Raw genomic sequence first — 19,414 nt, forward strand, 5'->3', positions numbered from 1 at the left:
ACATGTGCTGTCTCAGTATCAAGTGTGACATGTGCTGTCTCAGTATCAAGTGTGAGATATGCTGTCTCAGTATCAAGTGTGGCATGTGCTGTTTCAGTATCAAGTGTGAAACGTGCTGTCTCAGTATCAAGTGTGACATATGCTGTCTCAGTATCAAGTGTTAAAGATGCTACCTCAGTACATGTATCTAATGTGAAATACGCTGTCTTGTATTATATACAATGATTTGGTAATGAATGTCCATGTAAGGCACCTTATTAAGAGTCTACAATACAACAAATTTTGAAAAGTGAAAAACATGATCAGGATGAGGTGATTATTTATAGAGTAAAACAAAATGGTCTAAACCAATAGAGAACACAATGAGGTAACAAACCAGTAAATAAGTTCATGTAAAAATAATATTGTACTAATGTGAGAGGGAATATAATTCTACATGAAAATTGAAAAAAACTTCCACATATTACTAACTTTTAACAAGTGAGTTGTGCCTATATCTTAATAACCAAGATTGTCTAGTTTAATTATTAATCAATAGGGAGATGATTAGAATGGTGTTGCGGCGTTATCGCAAATTCTTGTCTTCTTTTCCTTCATGCTCTAAAAGCATGCAACACTGGATAGGGCACATAACGTGCAATTAGTTACCAAGGTTGTCTAGTTTAAGTACCCAGGCATAGAATGAAGGTAACTTGTTTGGTGGAATGTAAGGAAACTTGACTACCAGACCAGCCCCATCTCTCCTTCTGCTGTACTCAAAGTGCTGATTAACGCCTGAGTATCCAAGCATGCTAATAGTTGTATTAGGGGTGGCTATGGGGGCACCGAGTGTAAGTTTATTATTCTCAGGCCATTCGAGTACAAATGCATAAACACTGTATCCACTTGATGAACTGTTTGACTTCTTCTGTGCGTACCTTAAATAAACATTGAACTGTAATACGGAGCCAGCAGCGAATTATGGTGTATCTTTAGCTTCACCGGTCATGTTAGGATTACCGTAACAAACATAATGACTGCATGCTTTATTTCCTGCAAAATGTATCAACTTACCAGACATCTCTGGATATTGTATCCTGTTGATATCTCCAAGTTGAACTAGCATATAATGCGTCTCCATTGACTTTAAGCCATGCCCCCATTTGTCTCAGGCGTTCCTCAAATATTGGCAATATTAAACCATCATGGGTTGGTCCAACATTTAGAAGGTAGTTTCCACCACAGCTGAGTAAAACATGAAAATTTGGATGAACGAGAACCAAAGAGTCTGAAAATATAACAACCCTTACAAACATTGCAGAGATAACTTTAAGATAACGTAGAGATATTTTTCACATTACCTGATGGTTTCAACAAGACGAGTTACAATCTCATCAATGGTATAATAATCACTTAAATCTTTGTTTCTGCCATAACCCCAAGTGTCCTTCAGAACTATGTCACAATCTTCAAACTTTTTCTTCTGCAACTTCTGCAAGTAAAATAAGAAAACAAGCTATACAATATTAAGGTCAACCTTCGAGCCAAGATAATTAGAAATTAATTTAGGTAATATTATACTCAAACGTGATCTTTATGATTATAATATTACAAAAGTTAAAACAACAAAAAGTTGCTAAAAAGTGATGATTAGCATGTGGTTCCACCACAGCGAGACTCTCAGAGGTGTACAAATCATGTAGTTACATCACAGTGAGACTCTCAGAGATGTACAAATCATATAGTTACACCACAGTGAGACTCTCAGAGGTGTACAAATCATGTAGTTACACCACAGTGAGACTTTCAGAGATGTACAAATCATGTAGTTACACCATAGTGAGACTCTCAGAGGTGTAAAAATCATGTAGTTACACCACAGTGAGACTTTCAGAGATGTACAAATCATGTAGTTACACCACAGTGAGACTCTCAGAGGTGTAAAAATCATATAGTTACACCATAGTGAGACTCTCAGAGGTGTACACATCATATAGTTACACCATAGTGAGACTGTCAGTGGTGTACAAGTCATATAGTTACACCATAGTGAGACTCTCAGAGGTGTACAAATCATATAGTTACACCATAGTGAAACTGTCAGCGGTGTACAAGTCATATCGTTACACCATAGTGAGACTCTCAGAGGTGTACACATCATATAGTTACACCATAGTGAAACTGTCAGTGGTGTACAAGTCATATAGTTACACCACAGTGAGACTCTCAGAGGTGTACAAATCAAATAGTTACACCACAGTGAGACTGTCAGTGGTGTACAAGTCATATAGTTACACCATAGTGAGACTGTCAGTGGTGTACAAGTCATATAGTTACACCACAGTGAGACTGTCAGTGGTGTACACATCATATAGTTACACCATAGTGAGACTGTCAGTGGTGTACAAATCATATAGTTACACCATAGTGAGACTGTCAGTGGTGTACAAGTCATATAGTTACACCATAGTGAGACTGTCAGAGGTGTACAAGTCATATAGTTACACCATAGTGAGACTGTCAGAGGTGTGCAAGTCATATAGTTACACCACAGTGAGACTGTCAGAGGTGTGCAATGCTAGCTGAGTAATCCACAATTTCAACAGGGAGATGTGACAATCAAAGTTCAGCTGAGAAGAAATAAGTGAAGAAACTTGGGGCTGCATGTTTTCCTAGCCCCTGATCTCTCCTACAATCTGGTGAGTGTGGCAAAAGCATCAGAGTCTAAAAAACTACTTTTGTTTTGAGCAGAGCTGTCATAGAGCTTTTCTCTTTTCAAACAACAAGCTTTTTAAAAAATCTTGCATTTGAGCAGAAAAGAGAGAAAATGCGAGATGACGGTAGTGGTCTTGCATACACGAAGAGAGTGAGAAGTCTGTTTGGAGTTCGCAGCTGTATAAATAAGCAGATGGCATTCACAGTAAAAAAGAGTGAAGCTGATGGAATTCTGTGGCACTGAAGATTTTGTCGTATCGTATGGGATAGAACGAACGCTTTAGCAAAAAATGATGGTGAATGAGTTTGATTTCAAACCTGGGGTAATGGATTATTTCTGTGAGCCTTGTGTTCAAAGTAAACAGTAAAGGACCAACTTCAAAAGATAGTCGGGTATTGAAAGTGAAAAGCCGTTAGAAATTGGCCCACTGACGTCTGTGGCAAAATGGGTGTACCATAACAGAGATCAGAAGATGTAATCACATTTGTAGATGACTACGATACATGTAGCACGATACACCTGGCAAAAATGATCCACAAAAAAGTGATGTGTCTCAGATGTTTAACAAATAGAAGGTGACAGAGAAGTGTATCGGGGTGAGTGTCAAGTGATCATGTCATTTGTCACTTTTCAGAGAGTCACTTTTCAAGTGACAAAGGCAGTGAATGTGTTGCTGGACTTCGAAAACTATTTGAGAGCAGAAGGAATCAGACATGAATACACAATCCTCAAGACTCCTGAGCAAAATTGAGTGGATGAAAGGCTGAATCGTACTCTAGGAGAAATTGTACGCAGCATGATGTCAGATTCACAACTACCCACGGTTTTCTGGGCAGAAACTTTTGCAACAATCACCAACCTGCATAACCGCAGTCCGACAAAACTGCTGGGCAAAAAAACTTCTTTTGAGGCCTAGACTATTATAAAGCCAACATCAGGACATTTGAGACGTTTTGGATCTGCAGCATATGTAGCATATGGATACATATCTAAAGACGAATGAGCTAAGCTGTAGCAAATCTAAACGGTGTTTGATCTTGGCTATGAAACTCATGTGAAGGAGTACAGACTCTATGACCAGGATAGAAGAAAAATCTTCTACAGCAAGGTTGTGAAATATGATGAAGCTAGTCTTGGTTATGTGGCAGCGTTTTCAGAGAAAGACAGCAGTAAGAAAGAAGTCACGATAACCTTTGATGATGCTGCTGACAGTCAAGAGGGTGAGAGGGTAGAAGCAGATTTTGGGAAACTGAGATCAAGTAGATAGCGAAGGTAGACTGAACTCTTTGGAGAAAGAGCTATTGTAGCTAATCAAGTTCAACATGAGCCCTCTACTTAGAATGAGGCAATGAAATGAGAGGACTAGCAATGAAGATTGAATCATTAGAGAGAAATGATGTGTGAAAACATGTTGAGATCCCAGCTGGAAGAAAAGTAGTAGGGAGCAAAAGGGTTTACAAGGTCAAAAGAGATATTGATGGAAACACTGAGAAATTCAAGGTTTGTGGCTCGGGGATTCACAAAGAGGTTTTCAAATAACTGTGATCAAACATTCAGTAATGCAAAGTAGCTCCACTCCGATAGATCCTGGCCACAAGCTGAAGCTGGCTTCTGAAGGTAATGAGATTGTGGATCAAGAAACGTACTAGTCTGCGGTCGGTCGGAAGTCCCTTATATTTGAGCACCGCTTCGAGACCTAATATTGCATAAGCAGTTGGTTGTGCAGCCCGATACACATCTAAACCTACAAATGAGCACTGAGCTTTGGTAAAAAGGATCCTGCAATATCTTAAGGGAACCGTTGATCAAGGCCTGATGTATCGAGGCATAGGCTCAGAAGAAAAAATTCTAAAAGCCTTCTGTGATGCAGACTTGGTAAGAGATTTAGATCAGTGAAAGTCTACGGCTGGCTATGTGCTTATGCTGAGCAATGGAGCAGTGTTATGGAGAACCAAGATACAAATCGTTATAGCCCTCTCCCGCTTAAGCTGAATATATTGCACTCAGTGCAGCCACACAAGTTAGCTGGATGAGAAAACTGTTAGCTGGCCTTGGTGAGAATACAAGAGTACCTACAACCACACTTGAAAATAATCAGAGTGCTATGGCGAAAGCTGCCCGCGCTATCAGCCATAACCAAACATATAGACATTAAGTATCATTCACTAGTGTTCCATGCTACGACATTTTTGTCATATTTTTCCTCTTCGTAGCTTGTGAATAGTTTCAAACGTCGCACTCCGATTTAAGGGGGATATTTTTGAAAACATCATATCAACAACGAAGTACTGCGTATAACGTAATCATCAATATTTGTATTATTGCATAAATCTTTGCGATCAGAGGTTGGATTTTCGTCGTCTTCATTGGTGACGTTCTCACAGCATTCCTAGGCAGCTCCAATTGTAACGCAAATTTTTTAACAATATCCACTTCGAACTTAAAAGAAAAATATCCCACACGTTTTGACATTTGACCTTGGATGCATTTTAATCGTGTCAGTCACAACATAAAATATGCGCCCCGCTGTAGCTAAAAGCGCAACAGGCTAATATAGAAAACACGGAGTTGTGCAACAATTTCTTCGCAGCATGTAAACTCGTCAGCTACAAACAATTGGGAGTTGTGCGACCACTCCTGCGTATCGTGTAAATACGTCCTCCTCATTCCTACGATCAAAACCACAACTTTGAAGATGAAAATCACTAGTATTTCATGCTACGAGTTTATGTCAGACAAAAGGTACAGGATAGTGTCATCAAGCTGCAGCCCTGTTCCACAAGTGATATGGTTGCTGACATGCTCACAAAGCCTTTATACACGTATACAAAAACATTCAAAAGGATGACTCGAAAGGTTGACTCAAAATGATAGACTCGACCTTGTGGCAATTGTGTGGCAGGAGTGTGAGCTGAGTAATCCACAATTTGACGTACACGGTTTGTGCATACGTAAAACCTCTACTTGAACGCCATATTTGTTTGAACGTTACCTCTATTTGAACGCCATTCTGGGAGAAGGGTTGAAAAATAGAGCGCCACCCTTTAATTGACCACCACTTCGGTTTTAATGCCACTTCTATTAAACCGACACTATTTAACAGTAGTGATCAATAGAAAATCGTCTACAAAAATGAACTAATAATGACCCTTTTACATCAATAACAATTGATACACACATTGTTTCAGTTCGTATCGAATTCTTTAGTCTTTACGTTTTTTGTTAAAACTTTGAATGCAACATTATAGAATTATTATTAGTAACTGTATTAGGATAACAATAATTCATATTTTTACTGATGATTTGATACTTTGATGTATGTGGGAAAAGTTTTTGCATTTACGATGGAAAATGCGCAACTACGTATTTTGAGGCAAACATCTCTTAAGTCGCACTAAAAGATTCTATTAAAATGACATTGCGTAAAAAGTTCTGCTCGGCCAACAAATTATTTGGATGCTAATATCGACTAGCTCAGCTGTGCAGAAAAGGAGTTGAAGTCAGAAGACACTGTGGGAGGTATTGAACATCCACAAGAACATGAAATGGTTTTAATCGAAAGCAACAATCAGAACACAACTGGCCGAGCATTTGTATTTGTTTTTAAATGTTAATTTTTGTTGCTGCATGTATTATAATTATGGTTTGTTTATGTCACTTGTTATTGCATGTATATTTGTAGCATTTGATAAAACGCCCGTAACTCCTGATCTAATGCACATAAAAAGGAGTTTTGACTATGAGCTGTAACAAACATATCGATGAGTGCAATGAGCTTTTATGCAACCTTGTTAAACCTAGTTGTAAAATTAAAAAATACCTTCAAATACAGAATGAAATAAAAAATTATATAAAACGTGATTGGTTCGTTTTACTAGTCGATCTTGCATCATGTTTTTAGTTTGCACGACGTGCTCAGTCTGTAACTTCAGTTTGGTGTGATAAATTGGCTTTTGTGGGATTCAGAAATGTAAGCACACAATCGATAGTCAATGCTAACATAGAAGTCATGTAGTCACACTATAGTGAGACTGTCAGAAGTGTACAAGTCATGTAGTCACACTATAGTGAAGCTGTCAGAAGTGTACAAGTCATGTAGTCACACTATAGTGAGGCTGTCAGAAGTGTACAAGTCACGTAGTCACACTATAGTGAGGCCGTTAGAAGTGTACAAGTCATGTAGTTACATTCTAGTGAGGCTGTCAAAAGTGTACAAGTCATGTAGTCACACTATAGTGAGGCTGTCAGAAGTGTACAAGTCATGTAGTTACATTCTAGTGAGGCTGTCAGAAGTGTACAAGTCATGTAGTCACACTATAGTGAGGCCGTCAGAAGTGTACAAGTCATGTAGTTACATTCTAGTGAGGCTGTCAGAAGTGTACAAGTCATGTAGTCACACTATAGTGAGGCCGTCAGAAGTGTACAAGTCATGTAGTTACATTCTAGTGAGGCTGTCAGAAGTGTACAAGTCATGTAGTCACACTATAGTGAAGCTGTCAGAAGTGTACAAGTCATGTAGTCACACTATAGTGAGGCTGTCAGAAGTGTACAAGTCATGTAGTCACACTAGTGAGGTCGTTAGAAGTGTACAAGTCATGTAGTTACAGTCTAGTGAGGCTGTCAAAAGTGTACAAGTCATGTAGTCACACTATAGTGAGGCTGTCAGAAGTGTACAAGTCATGTAGTCACACTATAGTGAGGCCGTTAGAAGTGTACAAGTCATGTAGTTACATTCTAGTGAGGCTGTCAAAAGTGTACAAGTCATGTAGTCACACTATAGTGAGGCTGTCAGAAGTGTACAAGTCATGTAGTCACACTATAGTGAGGCCGTCAGAAGTGTACAAGTCATGTAGTTACATTCTAGTGAGGCTGTCAGAAGTGTACAAGTCATGTAGTCACACTATAGTGAAGCTGTCAGAAGTGTACAAGTCATGTAGTCACACTATAGTGAGGCTGTCAGAAGTGTACAAGTCATGTAGTCACACTATAGTGAGGCCGTCAGAAGTGTACAAGTCATGTAGTTACATTCTAGTGAGGCTGTCAGAAGTGTACAAGTCACGTAGTCACACTATAGTGAAGCTGTCAAAAGTGTACAAGTCATGTAGTCACACTATAGTGAGGCTGTCAGAAGTGTACAAGTCATGTAGTCACACTAGTGAGGCCGTTAGAAGTGTACAAGTCATGTAGTTACAGTCTAGTGAGGCTGTCAAAAGTGTACAAGTCATGTAGTCACACTATAGTGAGGCTGTCAGAAGTGTACAAGTCATGTAGTCACACTATAGTGAGGCCGTTAGAAGTGTACAAGTCATGTAGTTACAGTCTAGTGAGGCTGTCAAAAGTGTACAAGTCATGTAGTCACACTATAGTGAAGCTGTCAGAAGTGTACAAGTCATGTAGTCACACTATAGTGAGGCCGTCAGAAGTGTACAAGTCATGTAGTTACATTCTAGTGAGGCTGTCAGAAGTGTACAAGTCATGTAGTCACACTATAGTGAAGCTGTCAGAAGTGTACAAGTCATGTAGTCACACTATAGTGAGGCTGTCAGAAGTGTACAAGTCATGTAGTCACACTATAGTGAGGCCGTTAGAAGTGTATAAGTCATGTAGTTACATTCTAGTGAGGCTGTCAGAAGTGTACAAGTCATGTAGTCACACTATAGTGAGGCCGTCAGAAGTGTACAAGTCATGTAGTTACATTCTAGTGAGGCTGTCAAAAGTGTACAAGTCATGTAGTCACACTATAGTGAGGCCGTCAGAAGTGTACAAGTCATGTAGTTACATTCTAGTGAGGCTGTCAGAAGTGTACTAGTCATGTAGTTACACTTTAGTGAGGCTGTCCAGGGATGGCAAATGCAAGGGTAATATCATTCTCGATACAAATTTTCAGTTACATGCGCTAAGCACACAAGTAACAGGGTATATCATACAAAGCACGAAATATGGGTCGCTTTACAGCTTTCTAAAGGCTGGTTTATATCGCTGTATGTTGGCATTGTCCTTTCAGCAATCATCATCGAATGTGTCTTGTAAACCGACGGCATCGATGAAACAACGTAGGTACGTCGAGAAAGTTTGCAGCTGTCAAATTTTCTCGATAATTCTTCGAGCATCAACGACAGCCTGTACAATGTGCACCATTTCAGTGATGGTCTCTCGCGTACGCAAAGAGCGTAATCTATTTATTTCCATTTATGATAGTTGCTGCAGGCCTAATACTTGATTTGAGCTCACCAAAAACAAAAATTTTCCGTCAAGAAAAATGAGAACACTACATAGCGGAGTATTCGCTGATGCAAACGGATGAATTTGTGATAGTGTGAATATTGTTATCATCGATGATAATCAAAGTACTGTGGGCATCAATGCTGAGATACGGCAATGTAGGTACGAACAGTGATAATAGAAACTCGCTAGTTGTAACGTAAGACTTGCGTTCCCCTAGTAGTCATACTAAAGAGGCTATTGGATGTCATGACTATGAACGAGCCAATCGTACTCAGCATATTTTATTTGTATTATAAGTTATAATTGTTATCATTAGCAAATATATTACTAACTATTACCCTTAATCTTCCAATTGAGCCACTAGCTAAACCGAATAAGGAAAGCTTATAGAATAACAAACTCGACCACATTGTAGAATAAAATATAGAGATTTTTATTTCCAACTTCAAATCTTTCGATGTTTCAAGTTTAAAATTCAAAAACCACGAAAAATATTTCTGGATTGATTTTTCTGTTGTTTATGTGAACCATTTTTTGAGCTGCTATTATGCATACTTTATACAAGATGTTCAGGGTTTGCTATTTCACAACACACTACCTACAATAGGCAGTAGCACTATTTCACAACACGCTGCCTACAATAGGCAGTAGCGATGTTTCACAACACACTACCTACAATAGGCAGTAGCGATGTTTCACAACACCCTGTCTACCATAGGCAGCTGGTGATTTAAACCTAAGCTGTTAATTGAGGAGCACCATTTCACTTTTGAAATGGACCAAATGTACAAAATGGACCTAAAGAGGATGGACACAAAGCTTCTTTGATTGTTTTACTGCTATCAGATGGTGAGCTGCACCATTTGCATGCAAAATAAAGCTTTTGGTCTAAACCAGAATTACACAATAAAATTTTGTGTGGCAAAAATCTATATTAAGGCATTTAAAAGTTCTCTATAAACTGTGCTCCTTCAAGTATATCAAGTAAGCAGATCAACTATAAACTTATACATGATCTACTACTAATGATTTCCTTGCTAGGATATTCGTGTAATCTAGGGTCCCCCTATGATAGCAAAGGATTTGATGGCATGGCACAACTTATTTACTGTATGAGGCGGTATATCAGATTACTATGCCATGGACAATTTTCTTAGATTGGGTGGCTATTTATTCGTCAGTTCTAAGGTTGCACTCAACCAACCCATTGCCTGCAAGCCTGCAAGAACAACTACATGATTCCAATTTGGCAACACTGTTTCTTGAGTTGTCTAACTGTCGCTCTCACTGTCTCTCCTCTCCCTCTCACCGTCACTCCTCACCCTCTCACCATATCTCCTCACCCTCTCACCATCTCTCCTCTCTCTCTCACCATCTGTCCCCTTCCTCTCACCATTTCTCCTCTCCCTCCCATCATCTCTCCTCTCCCTCTCACCATCTCTCCTCTCCCTCTCACCATCTCTCCTCTCCCTCTCACCATCTCTCCTCTCCCTCTCACCATCTCTCCTCTCCCTCTCACCATCTCTCCTCTCCCTCTCACCATCTCTCCTCTCCCTCTCACCATCTCTCCTCTCCCTCTCACCATCTCTCCTCTCCCTCTCACCATCTCTCCTCTCCCTCTCACCATCTCTCCCCTTCCTCTCACCATTTCTCCTCTCCCTCCCATCATCTCTCCTCTCCCTCTCACCATCTCTCCTCTCCCTCTCACCATCTCTCCTCTCCCTCTCACCATCTCTCCTCTCCCCCTCACCATCTCTCCTCTCTCTCACCATCTCTCCTCTCCCTCCCACCATCTCTCCTCTACCTCTCACCATCTCTCCTCTCCCTCTCACCATCTCTCCTCTCACCATCTCTCCTCTCCCTCTCACCATCTCTCCTCTCCCTCTCACCATCTCTCCTCTCACCATCTCTCCTCTCCCTCTCACCATCTCTCCTCTCCCTCTCACCATCTCTCCTTTCCCTCTCACCATCTCTCCTCTCCCTCTCACCATCTCTCCTCTCCCTCTCACCATCTCTCCTCTCCCTCTCACCATCTCTCCTCTCCCTCTCACCATCTCTCCTCTCCCTCTCACCATCTCTCCCCTTCCTCTCACCATTTCTCCTCTCCCTCCCATCATCTCTCCTCTCCCTCTCACCATCTCTCCTCTCCCTCTCACCATCTCTCCTCTCCCTCTTACCATCTCTCCTCTCCCTCTCACTATCTCTTCTCTCCCTCTCACCATCTCTCCTCTCCCTCTCACCATCTCTCCTCTCCCTCTCACCATCTCTCCTCTCCCCCTCACCATCTCTCCTCTCTCTCACCATCTCTCCTCTCCCTCCCACCATCTCTCCTCTCCCTCCCACCATCTCTCCTCTACCTCTCACCATCTCTCCTCTCCCTCTCACCATCTCTCCTCTCCTTCTCACTATATCTCCTCTCCTTCTCACCATATCTCCTCTCTCTCTCACCATATCTCCTCTCCCTCTCACCATCTTTCCTCTCGCTCCCAGATAATTTGGATACATGATATTTTACAAAGTTTGCTGTTTGAATTTTATCCAAAACCAGACTACATAGCAACTTAGCCCAACCAGACTACATAACAACTTAGCCCAACCAGACTACATAACAACTTAGCCCAACCAGACTACATAACAACTTAGCCCAACCAGACTACATAACAACTTAGCCCAACCAGACTACATAACAACTTAGCCCAACCAGACTACATAATAACTTGGCCCAACCAGACTACATAATAACTTAGCCCAACCAGACTACATAATAACTTAGCCCAACCAGACTACATAACAACTTAGCCCAACTAGACTACATAGCAACTTGGCCCACAATGAATAGGGTAATTATCAAAAAGGAAACACTGTGTACGAGGGCTGGGCCGGAACAGAGTTATCCGCTCACACCGAACCGAAGGACTTTCGGTATCCTGGAAAACTAACCATTTCCGGCATTGCTACTTTATCCGTTGGCGTTTCTGCATTTCGGCACTTATCCGTTCTTTACCTTCCGTAAAAGGTTTTTTCGGCAGTCTATTAATTCTAAAGTTACCCATCATGCTTTTTTTTGCGCTACTCGAGCCACGGCTATAGATTTTAGAATAAAGATTCCATACCGAAAAAGATTCGATCTCAAACACTGCCGTTCGCCAGTCCGACGCCTTACCTACTAGACTAACAGAGATTGTATTGCTATCTTGCCAATATAAGTCATTATATGAGAGCAAATACCCAACGGCTTTGCTTTTGCTTTGCATAACGTCACGAGAAGCTGTTCGCTCACATCAATGATATACAGCCGCCAAGGATAGCCGACGGCTCTCATATGGGCGGGGTTTAATGAAGGAGCTCTGTTGGGATGAACCCGAACAAACTGAAATAACCCGAACAAAGCTGAATAAAGTCCCTTGTAAATTTACAAATTATTATGAGCTGTAGTGGTTATTTTATTTATCTGTTGAATTCATTTTGTTGTCAAATGAATATAGTATCCCAATATTGTCACCATTATGATCAGTCAGTTGCCATTCGCAAGCATTCGTGATATTAATACCGTAAGTCCTCATGGTCAAGCAGCGCGGCTTGTGCTCAAAAACAGATGACTCATGAAAGAAAAAATAATCCTCCAACAAGCCGCGTATACCCACAGACCGCGGCTAACGACAGAAGTTTTGTCGTCCTTGACCCCCTTCGGGAGCAAGTGTTAAAACGGATTTCGCTATACCCCCATCCTCTGGAATAGAAAACCAGGCTACATCAGTACACATGAAAATAATTTTCTTTTACTTCCAAGTTCGAATTAAAACTCCTAAACTCTTGCATCAATAACTTACTTGCCATGTCTCAGCTAGATTTTTATTGTACGTTTAGAGGGCTTCACGTTTATGGAAAGATGCCAGTCAAGAATGAAAAGGTGTTAATTACCTATGACTGTGGTGAGTTAAACATGAGCGATAACTTCTTCTTTAGTCTAAAGTATTCCATAAACAAGACCTTGAAAATAAACGAGTAGGCCACCGAAACCCCATACATAAAAGTGTATCATGACTGCGATTCTATGGTTATAGTGCAGCACTGAGCAGAGACCGCATTTATCGAGAAGCCGCCCCGAGCCCCACGTAAGTTTTAAAAACTTGGCTTTAGCCGCGGCCTATGACCTTGAACCAGAAGCCGCGCCCAACGACAGGCCACGCGGCTTGAGCATAAGGACTTACGGTAGTCACAATCGTAAAATAGCCCAAATTCAGTTTTGTATTTAGAATTTGAGTATGAAAACTACCCTGCACAACTTTACCTGCTGTCCCATCTTATTGGCCAGGTAAAACAATGTGACAACGATGAATGGGGGGCTGTATATCATTGCTCACATTATAAAACGTACTGGCTAATAGAGCACTAATAGCGAGCAACTCTAACTAATGCTTAATGTTTATAAGACAATTTACTCATGATACGTAGATTGAAAGTGAGAATGGCAAATGTTACAAGCTATTAAAAGCTAAGAAACGAACAGTTGATCGCAGCCACACGAGATCGCCATAGTTTGGATTCGCTTTCCAAAACGGCTCAAATGGGACGTAGTTGTTACAGGATGGTTTCTGTTTACACTTTCATGCAACCTCATTCGTCGAAATATTTTCACAAATATACTTCACGCATTCAATAAAACCATGTTTATTGTTCTTACGCGTCTGTTTTATTGTCATTGTAATGCTGTCACTTTTAGCACTGATATCTTATAACTTACCGTAAAAAATCGTTTAACTTTTTAACCTTAGCTCGAAGGAGTACATATCATTGTCTGATAATCATGACGAGCCTGTTGATTACCTGTGATAATCGAAAAGGCTGCCAAAATTATTTGCGAAGTGTTGGGTCACGTGATCAGATTATGACTTGACGATTGAATAATGCCGAAACAAAACTGTAAAGTAGCGAGCATCTATATTTTATATGGGGTCTTCGGTAAAACCAGAAGTGTGTGTCATAAACTAGTGCTACGATAAGTTATATACTGAGCTTTTTATTGGCCTTTCAATGCATGTGAGAACATCACGTGACAAGACGATAACCAAACTGTAATGACTACGTCAGAGAAATAAAGAGATTCAAATCTACGGCGGCTTTTCGTTTTTGAGCTTTTAAGAGCTTGTAATCACATTTCCACATGTTTGGCACCTACAACACAACGAAGTAAGACATGGTGAACTTTTTGATACCAAATAACTGTAATGTGAATTTTATTGCAAGTCAACCTTTAACAATTATCTTCTCCTTGACAGGACTGTAATATCAATGAAGACTGAGAACCAGCCTATAAATAGTAGCTTAGGGACACATAGTACTAATTATAGTCACCTGTCATTACAGAGCCAGGCTAAAAACTCTCTGGAGCTAAAATACTCAACGCTGGCAGAAGCAGAGTCATCGGGCCAGAGTAGATCTGGTTGGTAGGTATTTATCAACTCTTTCAACTCTGGGACCAACTTCCCCTGTCCAAAGATACCATTGATTATAATAAAGAAGTAGCCATGTTATAAGCGTGTGCTATATTCATAGTTCCTTTGAAACATGGTGAGTTGAAGCTTGAGTTCATCATTGCTTCATTGCAAGAAAAGAAAGATGAAGAAAAGAGCTGACATGATAATGATAAGACACGCGCATAAAAATCAGTATATGTATTTCTAGTAACTCAGCGTAAAGTCGAGTTGAGAAGTTATTACTCTGGTCCATGAGAAACAGCGGATTGTGCCAGTCAATAAGGTTGTAGTAGAGAACAAGCCTCGTATCAGTTTTCCTCACAGCAGCAGTTATCTCCCCTGTACACATAAATAGTCATACAAATCATTTATACTAGTGATATACATGTTGTAGTGGTGATATAGTGGCTACACGAACACAGCTCACGGATTACCTCATGAACAGTAACCATCGAGAGATGCGTGACTTACCAACCCAAAAAGTCATTCAGCGGGACTCTAGCAGTGGCAAAACTAGAGAATACACTTATAGTTTATGCATCTGTACATTCTACTACAATCCTAAAGAATAGATACGAAAAATTCGAATGCGACAACAAACTTTGGGTATTTCGTTTCTGTAAACAGGGTGCAAACTAGCTAGCGCTAACTAGAGTAGTGCTAGTAATCAGCTAGTAATCAATGGTATAGCTTAGACTTGATTGTCTTTTTTAGATAGAGTAAATGAATCATTTTTTCCATGCAATAAAAAGCATGACTCACTATCGTGACTATTGTTTACTGTCATGCTAGTAGGACACAAAAATTCAGTAAAAAAGAAGTGGCTTTAGAATCTATAACTGTGCATGTTAAAGCCTATTTTTGTGTCGAGTCGTTGACTACTGAGCACTTGTACTCAGTAAAACAATATTTATCAGAAATTCTTGAATATTCTTGTCAATTAGTCCAAGAATTGAGGCTAAATACTCTCAGAAAACGTTGCTTAGCATAGTTTATTCTTAGAGGTTGTATGACAAAACATTCTACTGCCAAGTCCTTGAAAGGAGGCAACATCAAGATTCAAAGCATTGCTTCACCACAGTCTAGGGTAAATATTAAAGTTGCTAGTAAAGGTTGGTGGAGGTTTAAAAAACTTCAAAACTCGGCATCGTTTTACTTGTGACAGGAAGAATTCATTTTCCACGCTGCTGTACCATATTACTCACGCATTGTATGTCGCTCGAGCGCTGAGGCTAGCCGAACTATGACTAGCCCATGCTAATCCTGTGTAACTGTAATCTAAGGACACTTTATAATCACAACAATAACAACAATAATAGAATGTAGCACTGATCACACATACCTACGAGATCCCTCTTTGGTCTAACTTGCATCGAGTTCCAGTTGAAAGAATAGTTTGTATTCCAATTTGCGAACCCCTCACGATGTTTGGTTACAAACACCATGTACCTTCAATAAAGGGGCATGTTTGTCACTCATGGTAACACCTCGTTCTTTTTATTATCGATCACATCTACGCATTAGTACTTCTTCAAATGAACAAACAACTCCAAATCTACAAGTCAAAGCGGGCTGAGTAGAATGGCCTTGCTATTGCTTAGCAGTTTGTGGCAACTATGTGAGTTGAAAAGCTTTCTTTCGGCTATTGTGCCAAAAACAAGAACTTTCCGCTGCCTGAAGAACTTGCAACCTAGCCTGTGGCAACAAGAATTGATCACTTTCCTTCAATAACTAGATCACTGTACCTATACATTTCTGGCAATAAACTAAATGCAAGTTATATTAATAACTGTTTTTGTTTATCACCATTGGCCCTATTGAACAAGCCGTAAACCTAACTATGCCGCCAGACTATGAAACAAAATGAACCTGCAAACTGCCTAAGAGCAGCCGATACGAGTGAGATTCAGTTCTGCTCAACTTCTGCAAAGATAGGTAGTAGTTATACATGTAGGGGAGAGTGGGGCACGTTGTGACGTGAGGAATGTTGATACACACTTCAAATTTCTTGCTCGCTTACAATAATTTGAATTCTCACCTCACTAACTAATGTTTCCGGCCATTTTATGAGATATCTTGATTGCATGAAATGAAGAGCACAGCAATTAAAGTGAGCCAATATTTTGTAACATTTATCGGTAAATTTTTGCTCTTTTATTTTTATATTCAAATTTAGAGAATTGCATATCTTCTTTGTACATCATCCCATATCAACAAAAGTCAGTGGAGGCAGCTATAGACATGTTCTCTTCACAATGCACCCACCAACTTCATCATGTTACACCATCCTGAGTTGGGATGAACATTTTGGTTACTCAGAATCATTTGGGGCACATTGAAACATTAAGGGTTTTATATATGGGGCAAGTTGTAACATGTTTTAATGATAAAAATAGAGGGACAAGTTGCAACGTCTCAAACTTTTCCCTCTATTCCTATGGAGGGGAACAGCTCGAATAGCATTGAAGTTACGGTTTGATACAAACCTTGATAACATAGCTAAAAATTAATCCTCATGATGAACCCTTAAGTTTCTTGACAATATTGACATCATGACTGCAAATCTATATATATATATATATATATACTAGCTGCATTACCTGCCTACAGGAACAGATTCACGTGCAGCATAAGGTTTAATGAGGGTTGTCTTTCATACTGTAAAACAACTCCAAATATGCAGTCTACTGAAATTGTTGTCCGTATCAGAGTATGCATGCACATATACATGTCAATGTTGGGGAGAACAATAGAAATCTGCAATGTGTCTTACAGCTAAGTGCGTGTAACATCTAGTAAATATTCTAGATTCATGTGTCTAGATTCATTTATCCGTTCATACCTGTCTATATTTGCAGTTGACGATCGCGCACTTCTGCCACTGAGCCTCCCGCCTCGGCTGACCAGATTTTACCCGCCTCGCAGTTGACAATCGTGCTTTTGCACTCGCCTCGCAATCAATCGCTTCGCACTCGAGATCAATCGCCTTGCAATCAATCAGCCCGCACCCGCCTCGCAATCAATCGCCTTGCACCCGCCTCGCAATCAATCGCCTTGCACTCTCCTCGCAATCAATCGCCTTACACTCGTAACCACTTCCCAATCGCCTCGCACTCAATCGCCTCGCAATAAATCGCCTCGCAATCAATCGCCTCGCAATCAATCGCCTCGCACTCGCCTTGCAATCAATCACCTTGCACTCACAACCAATTGTCTCGCACTCGCAATCAATTGCCTAGCAGGCAATCGCTTTGCAATCAATCGCCTCGCACTCGCCAACTCATTCATCCGGAAAGCCGCGCCTGGAGACTCTCGCTGTACACGGGGCGAAAAAGGTCTCCCACGCATCCCCGAGTGACGCCACGGCCCCAAGCCTAGCTGTGCTATCCGGCGTTGCCCGGGTAGTAAAAAAAATCTTTGCACAGAAAATTGATTTGTATTTAACATATAACAACATTGGCCATTCTAACTTTCAAACTACATATCATGAAAGAAGTGTTTTGTGTAGTTGAAATAAATTAAGAGAGAAAATAAAACAACTGTAAAGGTTTTCAAACTTTTTCAAACAACTACAACTTTCAAACTTCATATCATGAGGAAAAGGTTTTGTGCAGTACAACTGATTTAAAAATAAATAAAAACACTGTAAAGGTTTTCAAACCAATATAAATTTAAAATTTCATAACTTTCAGCAACTTATATCTTTTGATAACGTATAGCGGAACCTCAGTTCTCAAACATAATCAGTTCCAGAAGGTAATTCGAAAACCGAGTTGTTCGAGATCCGAAACAATTTTTGCCATTAAAATAATGTAAATTTTAATCCGCTCCAAAGTGAGAAAACAACTTCAGTAAAGTATTTTTTCAACATTTTACACCATAAGCTGTACTTGTACCCGAGTAATAAAAAGTCTTTGCGCAGAAAATCTATTTGTATTCAACATATATAACAACATTTGCCATTCTAACATTCAAACTACATAGGTAACATAAGAAAACAGATAGGTAACCTATCATGAGAAAAGTGTTTTGTGTAGTTGAAATAATTTGAGAGAAAATAAAAACAACTGTAAAGTTTATCAAACTTTGTCAAACAGCGGTAACTTTCAAACTTCATATCATGAGAAAAATGTTACCTCGTTACCTCGTAGAATACATCATACTGGACCACCTAGGGGTGTAAGGGGTATGCCTCATATGATAAATTAGGTTTTGCTTATTTTAATTCAGTTTTCCGAATAGTTAATATAATATTAATGTTTGTTTGGTGTCAGTACAGGTAGAGTTAACCTGTTATATGTTGGCTCGTTCCTTTGAGCTCCCGCACTGTCCGTGGTAGGAAGCTATTGTGGTATGTATTTTTATTTGTCTGTAAGGAAGTGGGTTGTCCTTTGGATCTAGCTCTGGTTATCGTGTTGCTCTCCACGTCCATTAGCTCGTCATAGGATTTGACTAATGCCGGGTGAGTTTCTTCTTTGCTGAGTATTCTCATCAGAAGTCTTAAGCGCTGGTGCTGTCGTCTTATCTCTAGAGTTGGCAAGTCAAGCTTCGCTCGTGCTTCGCTTACTTCTCTAGTTCCTTTAACTTGAGCAATAAACCGAATAGCTTGATTCTGTACCATCTCTAGATTATTTACTTCGCGCTTGTTTGTAGGGTCCCAGGCAGCAGCAGCATACTCTAGGTGGGGAAGACATAGTGATTTGTACGCTAGTATTTTGGCTCTTTGTGGAGCCCAGTACAAAGCACGCTTGATGATCCCTAGTTGCCATTTGGCGGTGTTGATTTTTGAGTCTATATGTTTGGTGAATTTAAGATTGTCTTGTAGTGTCACACCTAGATACTTGCTGTCAGACACCTGTTCCAGAGTTATATTGTTAAGTTTATAGGCTGGTACAGGAATAGTGTTGCTTGCATTGAAGATTATGATCTTGCTTTTACTCACATTGAAGGTCATACCCCATCTGTTTGCCCACAAACCTAGTGAGTTGAAGTTGTTTTAGAATGAGTCTATGTCATT

General features: G+C 40.1%; 2 long non-coding RNA genes across 2 annotated transcripts in view; one reads left to right on the forward strand and one right to left on the reverse strand.

Moving 5' to 3' along the window:
* LOC137393789 (uncharacterized) overlaps positions 1 to 15,161 on the forward strand; it is a 38,829-nt gene extending 23,668 nt beyond the window's left edge. Inside the window, exons 2-3 of the long non-coding RNA XR_010978320.1 lie at positions 14,288 to 14,367; positions 14,792 to 15,161. This is a non-coding gene — a long non-coding RNA (uncharacterized lncRNA). The remainder of the gene's footprint in view (positions 1 to 14,287; positions 14,368 to 14,791) is intronic.
* Positions 235 to 14,404, reverse strand: LOC137393792 (uncharacterized). The gene is made up of 4 exons (XR_010978323.1): positions 14,276 to 14,404; positions 1,341 to 1,471; positions 1,054 to 1,224; positions 235 to 917 (listed from the first exon to the last, which is right to left on the reverse strand). It is a non-coding gene; the product is annotated as an uncharacterized lncRNA (long non-coding RNA).
* Positions 15,162 to 19,414: the final 4,253 nt, after the last annotated feature.

This window comes from Watersipora subatra, chromosome 4 (genome assembly GCF_963576615.1).
Source record: "Watersipora subatra chromosome 4, tzWatSuba1.1, whole genome shotgun sequence".
NCBI classification, from domain to species: domain Eukaryota; kingdom Metazoa; phylum Bryozoa; class Gymnolaemata; order Cheilostomatida; family Watersiporidae; genus Watersipora; species Watersipora subatra.